This window comes from Heteronotia binoei, chromosome 21 (genome assembly GCF_032191835.1).
Source record: "Heteronotia binoei isolate CCM8104 ecotype False Entrance Well chromosome 21, APGP_CSIRO_Hbin_v1, whole genome shotgun sequence".
Classification (NCBI taxonomy): domain Eukaryota; kingdom Metazoa; phylum Chordata; class Lepidosauria; order Squamata; family Gekkonidae; genus Heteronotia; species Heteronotia binoei.
In genome coordinates this window covers 189,619,868-189,635,971 of record NC_083243.1, presented here as the reverse complement: position 1 = coordinate 189,635,971, position 16,104 = coordinate 189,619,868, and the positions used below count along the sequence as shown (strand labels likewise).

Below are 16,104 nucleotides of genomic sequence, written 5' to 3'. Positions count from 1 at the left end.
TAGTCATAAAAGGCATTCAAATACCTTTGCAGGCCCACTCTTGTACAAGAGAGGATGGTAGTGTCATCGGCATAAAGTAATAAGGGGACCGCTCGGCCTGCAAGTTTAGGCGGATGACCGTTGACAGGGTTCAAAAATTGTGCCAGGTCAGTTAAAAATAGATTAAAAAGATGCGGGGCCAGCACGCAACCTTGTTTAACCCCCTTTAACACTGGGATTTTACTAGTCAAGTCACCGCTAGAAGAAAATTTCACTTGGCAAAAGGTATTAGAATGAAGTTTCCTCAAGAGAAACAGCAGACGAGGGTCCATTCCCAGGTGACCTAGCTTGATCCATAGTTGGGCTCTATCTATTGAATCAAAAGCACCCTTCAAATCAATGAAGGCAGCGTATAATTTTTTTGACCCGGTATGCATATATTTTTCAGCAAGGAAGGCCAGAGTGCAGCAGTGATCCATAGCAGATTTGCCTTTGGAGAAACCAATCTGTTCAGGACCTATGATGTTGCCTAGGCGCATCCAGACCATTATAATATAGGAAGGACTATTTATTTATTTGATTTATATCCCACCCTCCCTGCTCTAGGCGGGCTCTAGGCGGCTTACATATTCAATAAAAGTTACATAAAAACCAGTAGTCATTGAATTCAGTAACATAACATATAAATACATTAATATAAAACATAAAGCAACAATTTGAGGTGCTATATAAACCTTAAATAGTAAGTGTACTTTATGATGGTGGATAGTTGCCTATTCATTCTATATCAGATATTGCTATTCTGCTGTTCCTGCTGGATGTTCTATATAAAAACAGGTCTTAGGGTCATGTTTGAGGTGATCCAGATATTATAGATTTTTAACAATATTACATTGATGTTTTTAACCTTGGTGTACATCACCCAGAGCCCCATGTATTCAGAGACTGAGTGATGAACAAATCTGATTAATAATAATAATAATACTCTGTCATCCTGAACCCAGTTGGGCTCCTGGAGACTTTTAGAAAGTCAGTTAAGAAAACTGGTCAAAAATGTAGTTTATCACTTAGTTCTTTTGTCAAATCACAAGTGATGCTTCAGCTTTCCAGCCTCTGTGTGTGTTACGCTTGTTCATTGTCCTTTCTTCTCCAAACCTCCAATAAGTGAGGCAGAAGCTACACTGAACATATCCTTGTTATGCCATACTACTGTTCCCAGGATTCTTGGGACTTTATTCTTCCTTGCCTGTATTGGTTTTGTTGTTTATTTTATTTATTCAAATTTGTATTCCACCCTCCCCTTACGGGCTCAGGGCAGCTAACATCATTTTAAAACAACAATTAAGCTTAAAAACAAGACAATACAATAAAACAACAATATAACAATTTACAGAACTATAAGCTGATCATCCAAGATTTGTTTACCATCGCTGCTATTACTGCTTTGGCGCTCCCGTATTGCTGACATTGTTACTACTGTTATGTTGATGCTCAGATGTTATCATAGTGCTGGCCGGGCTCTCAGAGCTATGATGTAAATGTTATAACGTAGCGGTTGCCTGCCTCAGGTGTTAAATGCAAGCCAAAAGAGTTCGGTCTTGCAGGCACTGCAGAACCGTACCAGATCCCACAGAGCTCTAATTTCTTCTGGAAGGGCATTCCACCATGTGTTCACCTATCTCTAGAACCAACCCTTGAAGAAAACTTCTGTGCCATGAATAGACTTCTGAAAACCATCGTTCAGCAGGTTCAGGCTCACATAAGGTCTCAACTAGGCCCCAAGAGACCTTACTCCGGGTACTGTTGTCACTAGTAATCAAGTTCTTTATTACAGACAACAACTGCGTAGTTTTGGAGCAGCCATTTTGTGAAGAGCCTCCAGTAACCCATGCTCACCAGAACTACAATGGAGAATAAAATTATTACCAAAATAGTATCGGGAGGTAAGGATATTGTTGACCGGGAAGGAATTAAAAGAGAATTTTACAAATATTACGCCAAGTTGTTTAAAGGTCAAAAGGTGGACGAAGGAAAAACTGAAGTATATTTACAGAAAATTAACAGAAAATATGGGGAAGGTATTAAATCAACCAATTGAAAGAGGAGAAGTAGAGGTGGCAATTAATTCAATGAAATTAGGGAAAGCACCTGGTCCAGATGGTTTTACGGCAAAAGTTTATAAAGTGCTTGTGTTGGCGTTATCACCAAAACTTCAGAAATTGATGAATATTATAAGAACAGATGGGAAAATACCTAACACATGGAAAGAAGCAGTAATTTCGTTGATACCGAAAGAAGACAGAGACGCCACGAACGTAATAAACTATAGACCAATTTCACTATTTAATAATGACTATAGAATATATGCTAGAATTTTAGCAGAATGCCTTAAACAACATTTGAACAATGTTATTAAAGAAAAGCAAGCAGGATATCTAACCATGAGGCAAATTAGAGATAATATCAGAACATTAGAGATAATATCAGTGGTAGATATTATTGAATATTACGAGTAACACCCGGAAAAAGAAGTAGCATTTGATAATGTGCATTGGGATTTGTTTGCAGTGATGGAGAAAATGAGATTGGGAGAAGATTTTATAAGAATGGTGAAGGCGATATATACTGAACAACAAGCAAGACTCTGTATAAATGCAGACTTGACCGAAAAGATGACAATTAGTAAAGGAACAAGACAAGGTTGCCCTCTATCTCTGTTGATATTTATAATGACTTTAGAGGTTTTGCTTATGCAAATTCAAGAAAATAAGGAGATAGAGGTTTTTCTTATAAATACAGAGCGTTTGCAGATGATGTAATGTTTATAAATGAAAATCCCACTCATGTAACACCATTGTTGCTTCGTAACATACAAGAGTATGGAGAACTGGCAAGTTTTTACATAAACAAAGAAAAATCGAAAATATTGTGTAAAAATATGTCAAAGAGTAAACAGAAAGAACTACAAAATTTAACAGAATATGAAGTTACTTCTAAAGTAAAATATTTAGGTGTGGAAATCACAACAAAAATATTGATTTGTACAAAAATAATTATGAGAAGCTTTGGCGTAAGATTGATGTAGATTTGATAAAATGGAATAAGTTGAATTTGTCTTTACTGGGCAGAATTTCCGCAATTAAAATGAATCTTACCAAGAATTATGTTCCTGTTTCAAACAATTCTGATAGTGAAAGATAATAAACAATTTAGCAGATGGCAAAGGAAAATCTCAGAATTTGTATGGGCCGGGAAAAAACAATTTTGGCAAATGATTCAGCAAGAGATCTCAAAAATTTTGGTTTATAATATTAAGAAGGCACCAGACATCTTTTTGTTGGGATTACAAATGGAAAATTTCCGAAACAAGATAGAACGATAATTTGGTACATGCTTTCAGCTGCAAGGACACTATATGCGCAGATGTGGAAGCAGAATAAAATACCAGAAAAGTGGGACTGGACTTTAGAAGTTATGCATTGGAGTGAAATGGACAAGCTTACAAGAATCTTAAAAGAAAATGATCTACAGAAGTTTAAAAATGAATGGGGAAGGTTAAAGGATACTTGGCGATTTTTGACAATAGCTGAACTTTGGAGGAAGTATACATGGACTATAGTAAAAAAACGGAAATATGGGAATATACTTTCTTTTTAATTTTTTTTATAAGGACTAAACAACAACAACAACAACAAAATTTTATTTGTATCCCGGCCTCCCCGCCGAAGCAGGCTCAGGGCGGCTTTATAGGATTTAAAGGATTATAATGAAGATGGATTATAATTATAACATGGTTTTTTCTTTCCTTTTTATCTTTTTGTTGTAAGATTTTTTATGAAGATTCATTATTTGAAAAAATTACCTTTTAGTTTTAGCAATTTACTTAAATACACCATCGGAGGTCATGAAAAGGGGGGGAGGGAGGAGAAAAATGTAATATTTTTGTATGAACTTTTAATAATAGATGATGAGTATTATTGCAATATATTACAGAATAATAAAATTGTTTTAAACACCAACAGTGAACATAGGGGCAGTGGAATTGGTACTCTTAGAACAGCATTTCCATGGGAATTATCCCATTCTGTTTGTGGTTCCAAAATGATCTGGGGGCTGGAGAGAAATTCCAAATAAAAAGAGTTGAAAATAAAGTAAAGAAGCACAAGTTCTGGATGTAATCAATTCTGCAGAGTATTCAGTAGGATGATGGCATTAATGGTGCTTAACTGCATGTTGCAGTTCACCCACCTTCCAGACAGATCCAGACTTTCCAGACAGTTTTCCCCTTTTTGATGTTCAAGGCCAGCATTTCTAATACAAGATCTTACCCTTTGGGCTAGCATCGTCTCCAATACTGTTTACTAAGGTCCTGTTGGTTCTGATAGCCTACCTACAACCTGGATGATATCCTCCAAGACCTCCACAGAACCAAGAAGGCAGATGAGGTGAGCAAGGACACCAAGTCCATTATACAGTCTCTTCACACACATAGCTGCATGACCAATGTTTTTTTTTAAAAAGTCATCTCACAGCCCCCACTATGGTCCACTTAGGGGCCAGGATTCAGACAAGGATGGCCAAAGTGTTTCCATATGCAAAGAAGCAGACAAAATTGTTGGAAATGGTGGAAGATACCTGGCAGAGGTCGGTGGACCCCATGCACCAGTTGGCAGTATTGGGACTGATGATCTAGTCCATAGATCTAGTGCCTTGGGCCCTCTTCCACAGCAGGCTTTTTATAATGGACTCTTCTTCTTTGGACTCAGAAGGACAAAAAAAGAGCACAAATAGATCAAGATGCTGCCCACCCCCTCCGAAGAAGTCACTAAGCTGATGGTCTTCATGACCAAATCTGACAAGGGGAGTTTCCTCCAGCTTTCTTACCTGATAGCAATTATGGACACTGGCAGAAGGGGCTGGGGAATACATTGCAAAGATCAGCTTGTACAAGGCAGAGGGATCCCATTGGAAGAAATGAAAAGTATTAACTGGCTGGAACTTGGGGCAATCAAACTAGCATTAATTGCCTTCCAGAACCTACTGAAGAACAAGTATGTGCCAGAGCACACAGTCAGTACTATGGCCGTGGCACACATCACTCAGCGAGGAGGCACCAGATTGATGGTGCTCCTCCAGGAGTTCAAAATTCTGTTCAATTGGACAGAGAAAAAATTAGGTAGGTCTGAAAGCAGAATACCTACAAGGTCTTACAAACCTCTTGGCCAACTGCTTGAGCAGAAATGACAGGTTCAGGAGAATGGAGTCTAAACCAAAAGTTCTTCCTTCAAAATCACACTTTGTTTTGGGATCCCTATCTGGGATGTTTTTATGACATTGGACAACAATCAAGTTACCAGGTTGCTAACCAGTTTCTCCGATCCTAGGGCAGAGGGCAAGGGTGCACACCCTTGCCGTTGACCCAGCGGTCTGCTGTACACTTTCCTTCCAACCATGCTGATCAGCAGAGGCATGAACAAGGTGTTAAAAGAGGCAGCAGAGGTGATTTTCATAACTCCTTTCTGGCACAGAATTTTTGGGGACTCGGAGCTAGTGAAGATATCAGTATCTCCACCATGGTGATTGCCGAGCAGATGAGCTCTTCTTGCGCACAAAGTGGTTCACCACCCAGATCCTATTTGACTCCAACTGACTGCTTAGAGATTAAACGAGTGGATTTAGAAGGACGAAACCTTCCAAGTTAAGTAGGTGACATTGTGGTGCAGTTCAGAAAATCTGCTTCCAGTCATCTCTATAACTATATGTGGCTGGATTCACTGAAAATTACTTACAAAGACATCATTCCCTTTCTAGAGGAAGGTTAGAACCAGGTTCTAAGACCAGATACCTTAAAAGACAGGTTGGATCACTGACCACTATTTTGAAACCCATAATAAGCACATTAGGCATTTTCTCAAAGGAACTCTGCAAGTTGGCACTCTCATTAGGCATAGGTTGACCTATGCCTAATGGGATAGGGAACCTTTCTAAAGTGTTACAGGCCTTGAGCAAACCTCCCTTTGACTCCTTCAAATTGTCAAAATCTAAACTTTCATGCTCGGAAGATATCTCTGCAAGAGGGATTTCTGATTTGGGGACTTTATTGGCCACAACGGAATCCTTTCTTTAATTAAAACTTAGTGGTATTGGCAAAACAGAGCTCTCCCACTGGCTGTGGGGTATACTGCATAAACCATTGGCCCATCAACTGCCACTCAAGGTCTGTTGCATTCCATTGGCTGATGACTGAGGCACTGCTTTGCAGAGGAGAGAAAGAAAGGCTACCTTCAATTGACTGATGGAGGGAGGAGGAGGGAAACTGCTACAGAAAGCCTTCTCTCAGTTGTCTGAGGGCTCCTCCCCTTATCTGAGGAACCAGTCAGAGAGACATAGACAAAATGATAGCATCTCTTGGCAGCAGAATAGCAACATTTTATTCTAGGTACACAGAGAGAGAGAGTGCGTAAATATAGAGCCCTGTGTTTAAGACTGGGCCACTGGGGAAGCTGCCTTTGCTTTCTTCTCAGTGCCTGTTGCTAGGCAACCAAGGTCAGTTTTGTCAGTAAGAGATGGGGAGGGAGACTCTTCCCAGGCCTATTTTGGCCTTTGAGGGAGAACTCATTGGAGCCAGTCCTGATGAGGGTTGCCAGCTCCAGGTTGGGGATTTCCTGGAGATTTTGTTGTAGAGTCTACAGAAGCCAGACTTTGAGGAGGGGAGAGGCCTCAGCTGAATATTGTGCCATAGAGTCCACAATAGGGTTGCCAACTCCAGGGTTGGGAATCCCTGGAGATTTTGTGGTAGAGTCTATGGAAGCCAGACTTTGGGGAGGGTAGAGGCCTCAGGGAGAGGCCATAGAGTTCACCCTCTCTCCAGTGGGAGAGAAATCTGTTGTCTGGAGTTCAGCTTAATACCAGGAGATCTTCAGGCTCCACCTGGAGTTTTCCTACCCTAGACCTAGCAGTATCCTCTGGGTGACTTGATGCCACCTGACTGGCATAACTTAACTAGACCTAGTGGCTTTCTCCTGTTCAGCAGCAGTCATAGCCAGTGTGGCATGGCAGTCAGTGTTTCAGAGCAGGGTCTGCCAGACCCAGGTTCCTACTGTGGAAGCTGACTGGATTATTTTGGATCACCCACATACTTTCAACATAACCTACCTGATAAGTTGTTGTGCAGATCACAAGGGGGAGAGGAAAATGATGTAAGCTGCTTTGGTCCTTACTGCAGGAAAAGACTGTCCTTTTCCTGGGTAGATACTGCAGGGAGGGGGGAGGAAATAGCAAGCTGAAGTCAGAGGGGCAGATAAAGGTAAGTTGATGGGAAGGAGAGAGGGTTGCCAACTCCAGGTTGGGAAATTCCTGAAGATTTGAGGGGTGGAGCCTGGAAAGAGTGAGCTTTGAGGAGGAGTGGGAACTCAAGTACAATGTCATAGACTCTATCCTCCAAACCAGCCATTTTCTCCTGAGGAGCCATTGTTGCCAATCTCCATGTGAGGCCTGGAGATCACTAAGAATTACAGCTGCTCTACAGATGCACAGTTATCAGTTCCCCTGAAGAAAATGGTAGATATGAGTCATTATATGCTGCTGAGGTCCCCCCCCCCATGACAGCCAGTGTGACATGGCAGTTGACACTTCAGAGCAGGGTCTGCCAGACCCAGCTTCTTGCTGTGGAAGCTGACTGGGTGATTTTGGACCAGTCATAGACTTTCAGCCTAACCTGCTTCACAGGGTTGTTGTGCAGATCAAAAGGGGGAGAGGATAATGATATAAGCTGCTTTAGTCTACATTGCAAAGAAAGACTGTACTTTTCCTAGGTAGAGGGTGCAGGGGGGGATGGAAATCAATCTACCTCCATCTCCTTTGCCCCATCCCTTCTTTCTCAATCTACCCTTGTGTATATTTCACAAGGTCTTGGGGATACTCAGAATGGACAGCACAGATTAGGTTAAAGGATTTTCTGTCTGTGTCTCACAGCTCACAATCTCTAGGTAAAAAGGTCTCAAAATCTGCCATCGCTTTACAGATCAAGACATGTGTTCAATAAGGATTAAAAGAGCAAGACCTGAGTCTTCCAAAGGATATTACAGCCCACATCACCAGATCTGTAGCAACATCATTGACCTTTCCATTAGGGCTCCGGTGGAAGAAATCTGTAGAGCTGCAACCTGGTCCACCTTGATACTCGTGTGAGACCCTATAGGTTGCTCCAGTTAAAAATCTGTGAAAGCTTCATCTGGGTAAAAGGGTGTGCAACATGGTGGTGGAGCCGAATAAAAATAAAAATGAGGATTCCACCCAGGTCGGAATTTTTGGCATATCACCAGTTTGGATGACTTCCCTCACTGAAGGAGAATGAAACATTGGCGCTTACCTGAAGGTTTCTTCTCTTCAGAAGAGTGGAGCCATCCACGCCTCATGAAAGAAATAAAGAAAGATCTCGTTGGATGCAAAATCTGTTATGGAGCTGGACTATATTAAAACTGTATACTAAGCCTCGCTCTGAGCCAATACCGTCTACACAAATTTGCATAGCCCTACCTGGGGTGAGATTCTCCCCACTGAGGAGTAGAAACCTTCAGGTGAGCTCCAATGTTTTGTTCCTGAGAGGAAGGTTTTGCTTTGAAACATTCAGTAACTTGCATTGAAAACCTCCGTTCGCTCAGAAACAATACAGTTTTGTTTAGACCATTATTTCCCTTTTTTTCTCCTTCTTGTGCCTGAAGGCATTAGCTTGTCACTTGTTATTAACTTTGTCTAAAGAACTGCCTTCCGTGAACACGCAACGTGTCAATAACACTCAGGCACCAGCGAAGAAAGGTTTAGCATGCGTTGCTTTGACAAGTTCAAAGCAAACTGCTCTGTTGCTCAGTGAAATGGAAGGGCGGCTGTGGGTGGGAGGGAGCATGGAGCCTTATAACTGCAAATTAAGAGAGATGTCCTGCCTGCCCAGCGTCAAAAAAGAGCCCTATATTCATCTTGGAGTTGAGGAAACTCTTTAAGATGGCTTTTCGATATGGTGGCATTATAATGGAATCACGTTTACTTATATGATGGAGAAGTGTAAAAGCCTTTGAACAACAACAACAAAAAAGCTAGGGGGCCTACATGACTTCTGAGGTGCATACTGCAAGACAAAATCGTGGGCGTGCTGTAGAAAAAGAAGACATTGGATTTATATTCCGCCCTCCACTCAAGAGTCTCAGAGCGGCTCACAATCTCCTTTCCCTTCCTCCCCCACAACAGACACCCTGTGAGGTGGGTGGGGCTGGAGAGGGCTCATACAGCAGCTGCCCTTTCAAGGACAACCTCCGCCAGAGCTGTGGCTGACCCAAGGCCATGCCAGCAGGTGCAAGTGGAGGAGTGGGGAATCAAACCCGGTTCTCCCAGATAAGAGTCAGTGCACTTAACCGCTACACCAAACTGGCTCTCACCAAACTGTATAAGCATGACGTATACCTCACTCAGGATGGCTTCTAGAATCACAAAGGAAGGGTGATAGAGAAGCACTCGTAAATTACTTCTCCTTGCTGTAGGATTGTTTTAGAAAATGTCCTTGTCTGTTTTCTGCCTGCCTAATTCCATACCACGTAAGAGTATGTTTTCTTAAGTGATTGCTGGTTTAGTAAAAAAATAAAATGTTCTTTTTGTAACAGTTCAAGTTGTTACCATTAGCAACGTGATATATAAAGCAATCATTCAGACATTTACACAGCATGATGACAAGCCTTACATGCTGTTCCTAACTAGCCTTTTATATTTTCATTCTCTATTTAAAAAAAAATGAAATCTCTGATTTTCTCTTCTTTGCATTTTCCCTCACCCCATTTTTAAATGAATATATAGAATTTTTATTTGGGCTTTTACAAGCATTGTCTCTTAGACACAGGGCTTTTTTGGGGAGAGGGGAATGTGGTGGAATGGAGCTACGGAACCTTTTAGTGGAAACAAAATTCTTTTTAAAATCTCTAAAAGTTCATGATGGGCACCCCATGTTTCTTCTTTGTTTCCCTCTTGAGAGTTCCAGCACCTCTTTTTCCAGGAAAAAAGTCCTGCTTAGGCAGGTAGTCAGAAAGCTGTAGGAAGTCACCTGGAAGATTATGATGTCTCATCCTCACTTCCCCCTCTGTTAGCGTTAAGAATTCTTGGTGACTTATTGGAGGGGATTTGCTAAACAGTGAATAGCCATGCTTTAGAAGACATGATTTTGAGAAAAGGAACATGCAGGAAAATTATGTACTTTGGATGCTTTGCTGTGTTCAAGGTAGGGTTGCCAAGTCCAACCCCAGAAATATCTGGGGACTTTGGGGGTGGAGCCAGGAGACATTGGGGGTGGAGCCAGGAGACACTGGGGTGGAGCTAGGGGGAGGGAGGGAAACGGGGCCGGGGAGCGTGGCGAGCCGCCCAGTCTCGGAGCGGGCAACGCCACTGCGCAGCTGCCGCCTCTTCTCTGCTTGCCATGGCTACTCCTCCGAGATGGGCTCAGCCTGCTCCGCTCTGCCTCTGGGGTGGAATCGTAGGGGGGGGTGGAGGCGGGCCGGGGGCATGGCGAGCTGCGAGTCCGGGTCCTAGAAGGGCCCAGATTCGCGGCTCGCCATGCTCCTGGCCTGCCTTGCCCTCCCCTTCTCTGGTTTTGCCTGCGCTGCTCTTGGCTGCTCCTCCGAGATGAGCTCAGCCTGGGCCCATCTCAGAGGAGCAGCTGTGGTGGGCGGGGAGGGGGTGGCAGCGGTGCAGCGGCCTCACCCGCTCCAGGATCAGGCGGCTCGCCATGCTTCCCGGCGCCGTTTCCCCCCTCCCCCCGCTTCCGTTTTTGGGGGGAGCGGGGGAAGAGGGTGGAAATCCTGGGGTCCCCCGCCAGGGCGGGAGGGTTGGGAAGCCTAGTTCAAGGGCTCATTAACTTCATAGGCTCCTGCTATTCTGTTTCTCAGGTAGAGATATATCTTCTCAACAAGTTTAAACAACCGATCAGTTCCTTGTTCGTTCAAGTCAGTGATTATGGAGCAAGCCATGAGAAGATAATGATTAGAGTATTTGTGCAATCCTCACACTGGTTAAATGATGAATATTTACAGACTTGGTTTTTACTGGTAACCAGACGTTGTAAAGTGATCTTGATTGTAGAGTCAAACACACAGACAGACCTTTGTTTCTTCACTTTAAGAGGAAGCTGCTGTTGTCAGATATACAAGGGAGGGAAGGGAAGCACTGAAGAGTTCCTCAGCCTGTAATTTGAACTTGCTTAGAAACCTGAGAGCAGGGGTCATTTTTTAGAAAAAGAGGTGCTTGAGCTCATTAGCATAATTCATTTGCATACTCCCCACAGTGGCTGTTCTACATGCCACTGTTCTACATGCCAGGGCTGGCTGGGGAAAGATTAGGGAGAGATCTCTCCATTCCATCCTGTGGGTCCATAGGATAGAACGGACTAGAGAGATTGGGCCGTGGCTGCCATGTGACCCCAGTGAAGGGTTTAAAGTTTTAAACCCCTTCTCTAGTGTCACACCACAGTAGTGGCTCAATCTCCCTATTATGTACTATGGGCCCATAGGATAGAATGGAGAGATCAGGCCAATTGTTTGACAGAGCTTCTGGAGCGCCACTCCAGTGAGCTCTGGCCCCAAGTGAGGCCTGCCTGAGAGGATGGACAGTTGAGTTCAGAGGGTACGGAGAGAAAGATACAAGAGAAAGTGAGGCACAGACCATGCAGGAAGAAGACAAAAAATATTGATAGTCACGAGTACTTTGGAATTATGAGCAAATTGCAACTTCTGTTTCCCAGTCTTTCATTTCTTAACCCATAGTTAAGCAGAAAGTACTGATATCTAAGACAAGGCAACAGTTCTGTTCTTCCAGTACTATGTGCCTTTAGCCTTCTGTTGGGGCCTTACTAACTATAGCATAGATACACATTTGGGAATAGTTAGAAAGTTCTCACCCCAGCCCATTTGGATAGAAACAACAACTAGCTTGGAGAAGGCATACCAAAAAGGCGGCAGGCACGGTGCGCTGGTGCTAGGCTCCTGCCGATTAAAAACTTTATTGCCTGCCATATCCTGTAATTCCTGTACTGGAAAGTGGATTAAAGTATGTGCTACTGTGGTCGACTGCAGGAAGGAAGCTGGGACTGTGCATGGACCTCTATCAACGAGAAAACAGATAAAAGGAGACACGACTTTTCCGATCTGGCCTAGCAATGTGGAGGGGTGGAGTGAGTGGCTGCCCGGGCAACAGGGAAGCCGTGGGGTGGCCGAATGAGGAGGGGTGGGGTGGTGAGAGGTGGAGCCGGCGGCGTTGGTCGCTGCGGTAGAGTGCTCGCATGGTTGAGTGAGGCTTCCAACCCCCCCTTCCCCTCCCCCAGCTGACGAGGAACATTTCCAATTTTCACAGTCGCCCCGTTTGCCTGCCTGGTCGATTGAGCCGGGCCTGCCACACCCCAGACACTGGCCGTTGGTCCTGCGACAAATCTGCCGCAGCAGCAATTTCCTTCTTGCATCGGACCGACATCGCCTGGCTGCTGGTGGCTCTTTGGGTCGTCATCGGCAGCTGTGGTTCCTGGGCGGGGACTACGTCTGGCGGCGTTGCTGTCCCTCGCTGTTGGCGGTGCCAGTGTGCTGGGCCAGTTGGGGCCCTGATATCGTCCCTTATCGTCCCACTTGGGCTGGGCTTGACTTGGCAGTGCGGTGCGGTGCGTGGGCTCCCGCCAGGAGGACTTCAGCACCTGGGGAACACGGAGAGGATCTCTGTCCCCTCCGTGCCCGCTGGGCTGTCGACTGGTGGAGCTGACCTGGCCCAGGTTTGAAGAGGTGACTGCACATAGACTGCACTCTAAACATTATTGTTATCATCAAAGCACTTTAACTACCAGCACTTTATTCCCATTACCATCTAACTGAATTGCCTTATTGCTGATGATGAGCTATTTATGTTTTAGCTGCTAAATCTAACCGAACCTATCATATTAGTGGTTGATTGATGTCAGGGTGAAATAATCTGGGGGAATTAAATTTGGGTTTAATTTATTATTATTGAATTAATTAGCTATTAAGGAAAACTGATCAATATTGGCTGATTAAGTTAGGAGTGCAAATTAGGAAGTAGGGGAGATTTAGAACTTAACTAGCTTTAAGGGATATTTGATTAGCTAATTAATCAATGGATTGGATTAAGGAGTTTTAGAATTAATCAGCCATTTAGGGGAGGTTAAATTGGCAGGGTTGATAGAGTGATTGGGCGGGGGGGCTCCTAGTTAGCAAGGGCAGTGGTGGCAGAGACCAAAACTGGAATACAGGAGTATAACAGAGCATCCTACATTGGTTTTGAGGTGACTGTGGAGACCAGTGGGGTGGGATGACTGGCCTGAGGATTCCAGTACTCCTAGGGAGGGGAAGATATGACGGTGGGAAAAGACATAAATGTAACAAAAGGCGGCGGAGACGTGTGGGTGCTTGGCCCCCTTCCAGTCTGTGTCACATCCCAATGGTGACAGGGGGTGGGGCCAGGTTGAATTACTCACCTCCATCACTGGTGTTATGCAATGGCAGGTCTATAAATAATAAGACCTCAATCCTTCGGAATTTCCTGAGTGAACAGGATATGAACCTGGCATGTGTGACTGAGACCTGGGTACGTGATGGGGAGACGGTAGCCCTCTCCCAAGTAGCCCCCCGAGGATACTCAGTCTTTCACCAGTCACGGACTAGCGGGCAGGGGGGGGAGGAGTGGCACTATTCATACGGGAGGCTTACTCCTTCTGGGCTCTGCCGACTCCAGAGATCGACGGCATTGAATGTGTGGGTCTGAAGTGGGATGTAGGAGAGGGTTTGGCAATCTGGCTGGTGTACCGATCACCTAATGCACCAGCCAGTGCCTTATCGTCGCTGATGGAGGCTGCAACAGGCTGGGCATTGGAACACCCAAGGCTTTTAATCCTGGGCGATTTCAACGTCCATGCCGATGACGCGAACTCCAATCGGGTGCCGGAGCTAGTGTCATCCATGGCTACACTAGGACTCTCTCGATTTGTAGCTACACCCACACATAAGGCCGGGCACATGCTGGATTTCATCTTTGTGTTGGGGGTTACAGTGACCTGAGTTACTGCTGATGCAGTGCCATGGTCGGACCGCTATGTCCTGAAGGCCCGAATAGATGTACCACCCCAAACCCATTTAGGCGACGAGCGCATTTTAACTCGCCCAAGGAACCTAATGGACCCAATATGGTTCCAGGGGGAACTGCAGGATCCCTGGCCCCCTGGCTACTCATTCGATGACATGGTTGAGCTATGGCAAAATTGGCTCACCATGGCCATTGATGAGATCGCTCCTCGGCGCCCTCTGCGTCCCCACTCAAAGATGGCACCGTGGTACAACATGGATCTGTGATTGATGAAACGGAGGCTCAGACGACTGGAGAGGCAGTGGCAGCAGACTCACGACGAAGCAACCAGAGCATCTTATAGAGAGTATATGAGATCCTATGAGATGGCAGTCAAAGCCACAAAGAAAGTTTACTTTGCAGCCAAGATTGCATCTGTGAATTCACGCCCGGCCCAATTATTTAGTATCATTTGGACTCTTACAACTCTGCCACAAGGCAGACCAAAACATAGGGAATTGGAGATTGGCTATGAGGCCTTTACAACATTTTTCACGGATAAAGTCTCGTTGCTCTGCCGTAACCTCCCTGCTACAATTGAAAAAGTAAGTGAGCTCGAGGCTCCGTGCCTGTTTTCTGGATCAGCTCTAGACAGTTTTACAACACTCAGCTTGGAGGAAGTTGACAGAATCCTCGCAAATGTACGCCCAAAAACATGTGATTTGGATCGTTGCCAATCCTGGCTGATTAAAGCATGCCAGATGGAGCTTCAATATCCTGTGTGGGATATTGTAAATAGGTCCCTTTCAGATGAGCTTTTTCCAAAGCCTCTCAAAGAGGTGATAGTCCATCCTCTCTTGAAAAAACCAACACTAGATCCAGCCGAATTGGCATACTACCAGCCGGTCTCGAACTTACCCTTTTTGGGTAAAATTATCAAGAGGGCAGTAGCGCTGCAGTTGCAGAGCTTTCTGGAGGACGCTTCCGTTCTAGACCCACACCAGTCCGGCTTTCGCCCAGACCATGGGACGGAGACAGTGCTGGTCACCTTAGTGGACGATCTCCAGTGACAACTGGATCGAGGCGGGTCAGCAGTACTGTTGTTGTTGGACCTGTCAGCAGCGTTCAACATGGTCGACCACCAGTTGCTGGTTCACTGCCTCGCCGACGCGGGGATCCAGAGGTTGGCCTTGCAATGGCTTTCCTCTTTCCTCTGTGGTCGGGGACAAAGGGTGGTGATCGGGGTACAATCATCCCAAAGACATCTGCTAAACTGTGGGGTGCCTCAGGGGGCGGTGCTCTCCCCGATGCTGTTTAATATCTATATGTGCCCCCTTGCCCAGATTGTCCGGAGATTTGGACTGGGTTGCCATCAGTATGCTGATGACACCCAGCTCTATCTGCTGATGGATGGCAGGCCTGCCTCTGCCCCAGAAAATCTGGCCCTGGTGCTATAAGCCGTGACAGGGTGGCTTAGGTTGAGTCGTCTGAAGCTGAATCCGATGAAGACAGAAGTTCTTTGTCTGAGCCATGGTGGCCTGGGAAGGGAAATCCCTCTACCAGCCTTTGATGGGGCGCCACTGATATCGGCGCCCAAAGTCAAGAGCTTGGGGGTGCTACTGGAGCCCACATTGGTTATGGAGGCCCAGATAGCAGCCACTGTGAGATCCGCCTTTTTCCACCTTAGGTGGGCACGACAGTTGATCCCTTTCCTGGAGCACAGCAACTTAGCAATAGTGATTCATGCAACCGTCACCTCGAGACTAGACTACTGTAATGCCCTCTACATGGGGCTGCCCTTGTCCTGAATCCGGAAGCTGCAGCTGGTGCAGAATGCAGCAGCCAGGCTGCTATTGGGTCTCCCTATTCGGGACCATATACAGCCAGGGCTGCAGAGACTGCACTGGCTGCCAATAGTATTTCGGATTCGCTACAAGGTGCTGGTCATTACCTTTAAAGCCCTATATGGCTGAGGACCTGCCTACCTTAGGGACCGTCTCTCCCCACATATTCCCCAGAGGGTACTTAGAT

General features: G+C 45.2%; 1 protein-coding gene across 2 annotated transcripts in view; it reads left to right on the top strand.

Moving 5' to 3' along the window:
- The window catches only part of SEMA5B (semaphorin 5B), a 546,394-nt gene that overhangs the window by 379,315 nt on the left and 150,975 nt on the right, over positions 1 to 16,104 (top strand). The window lies entirely within an intron of this gene.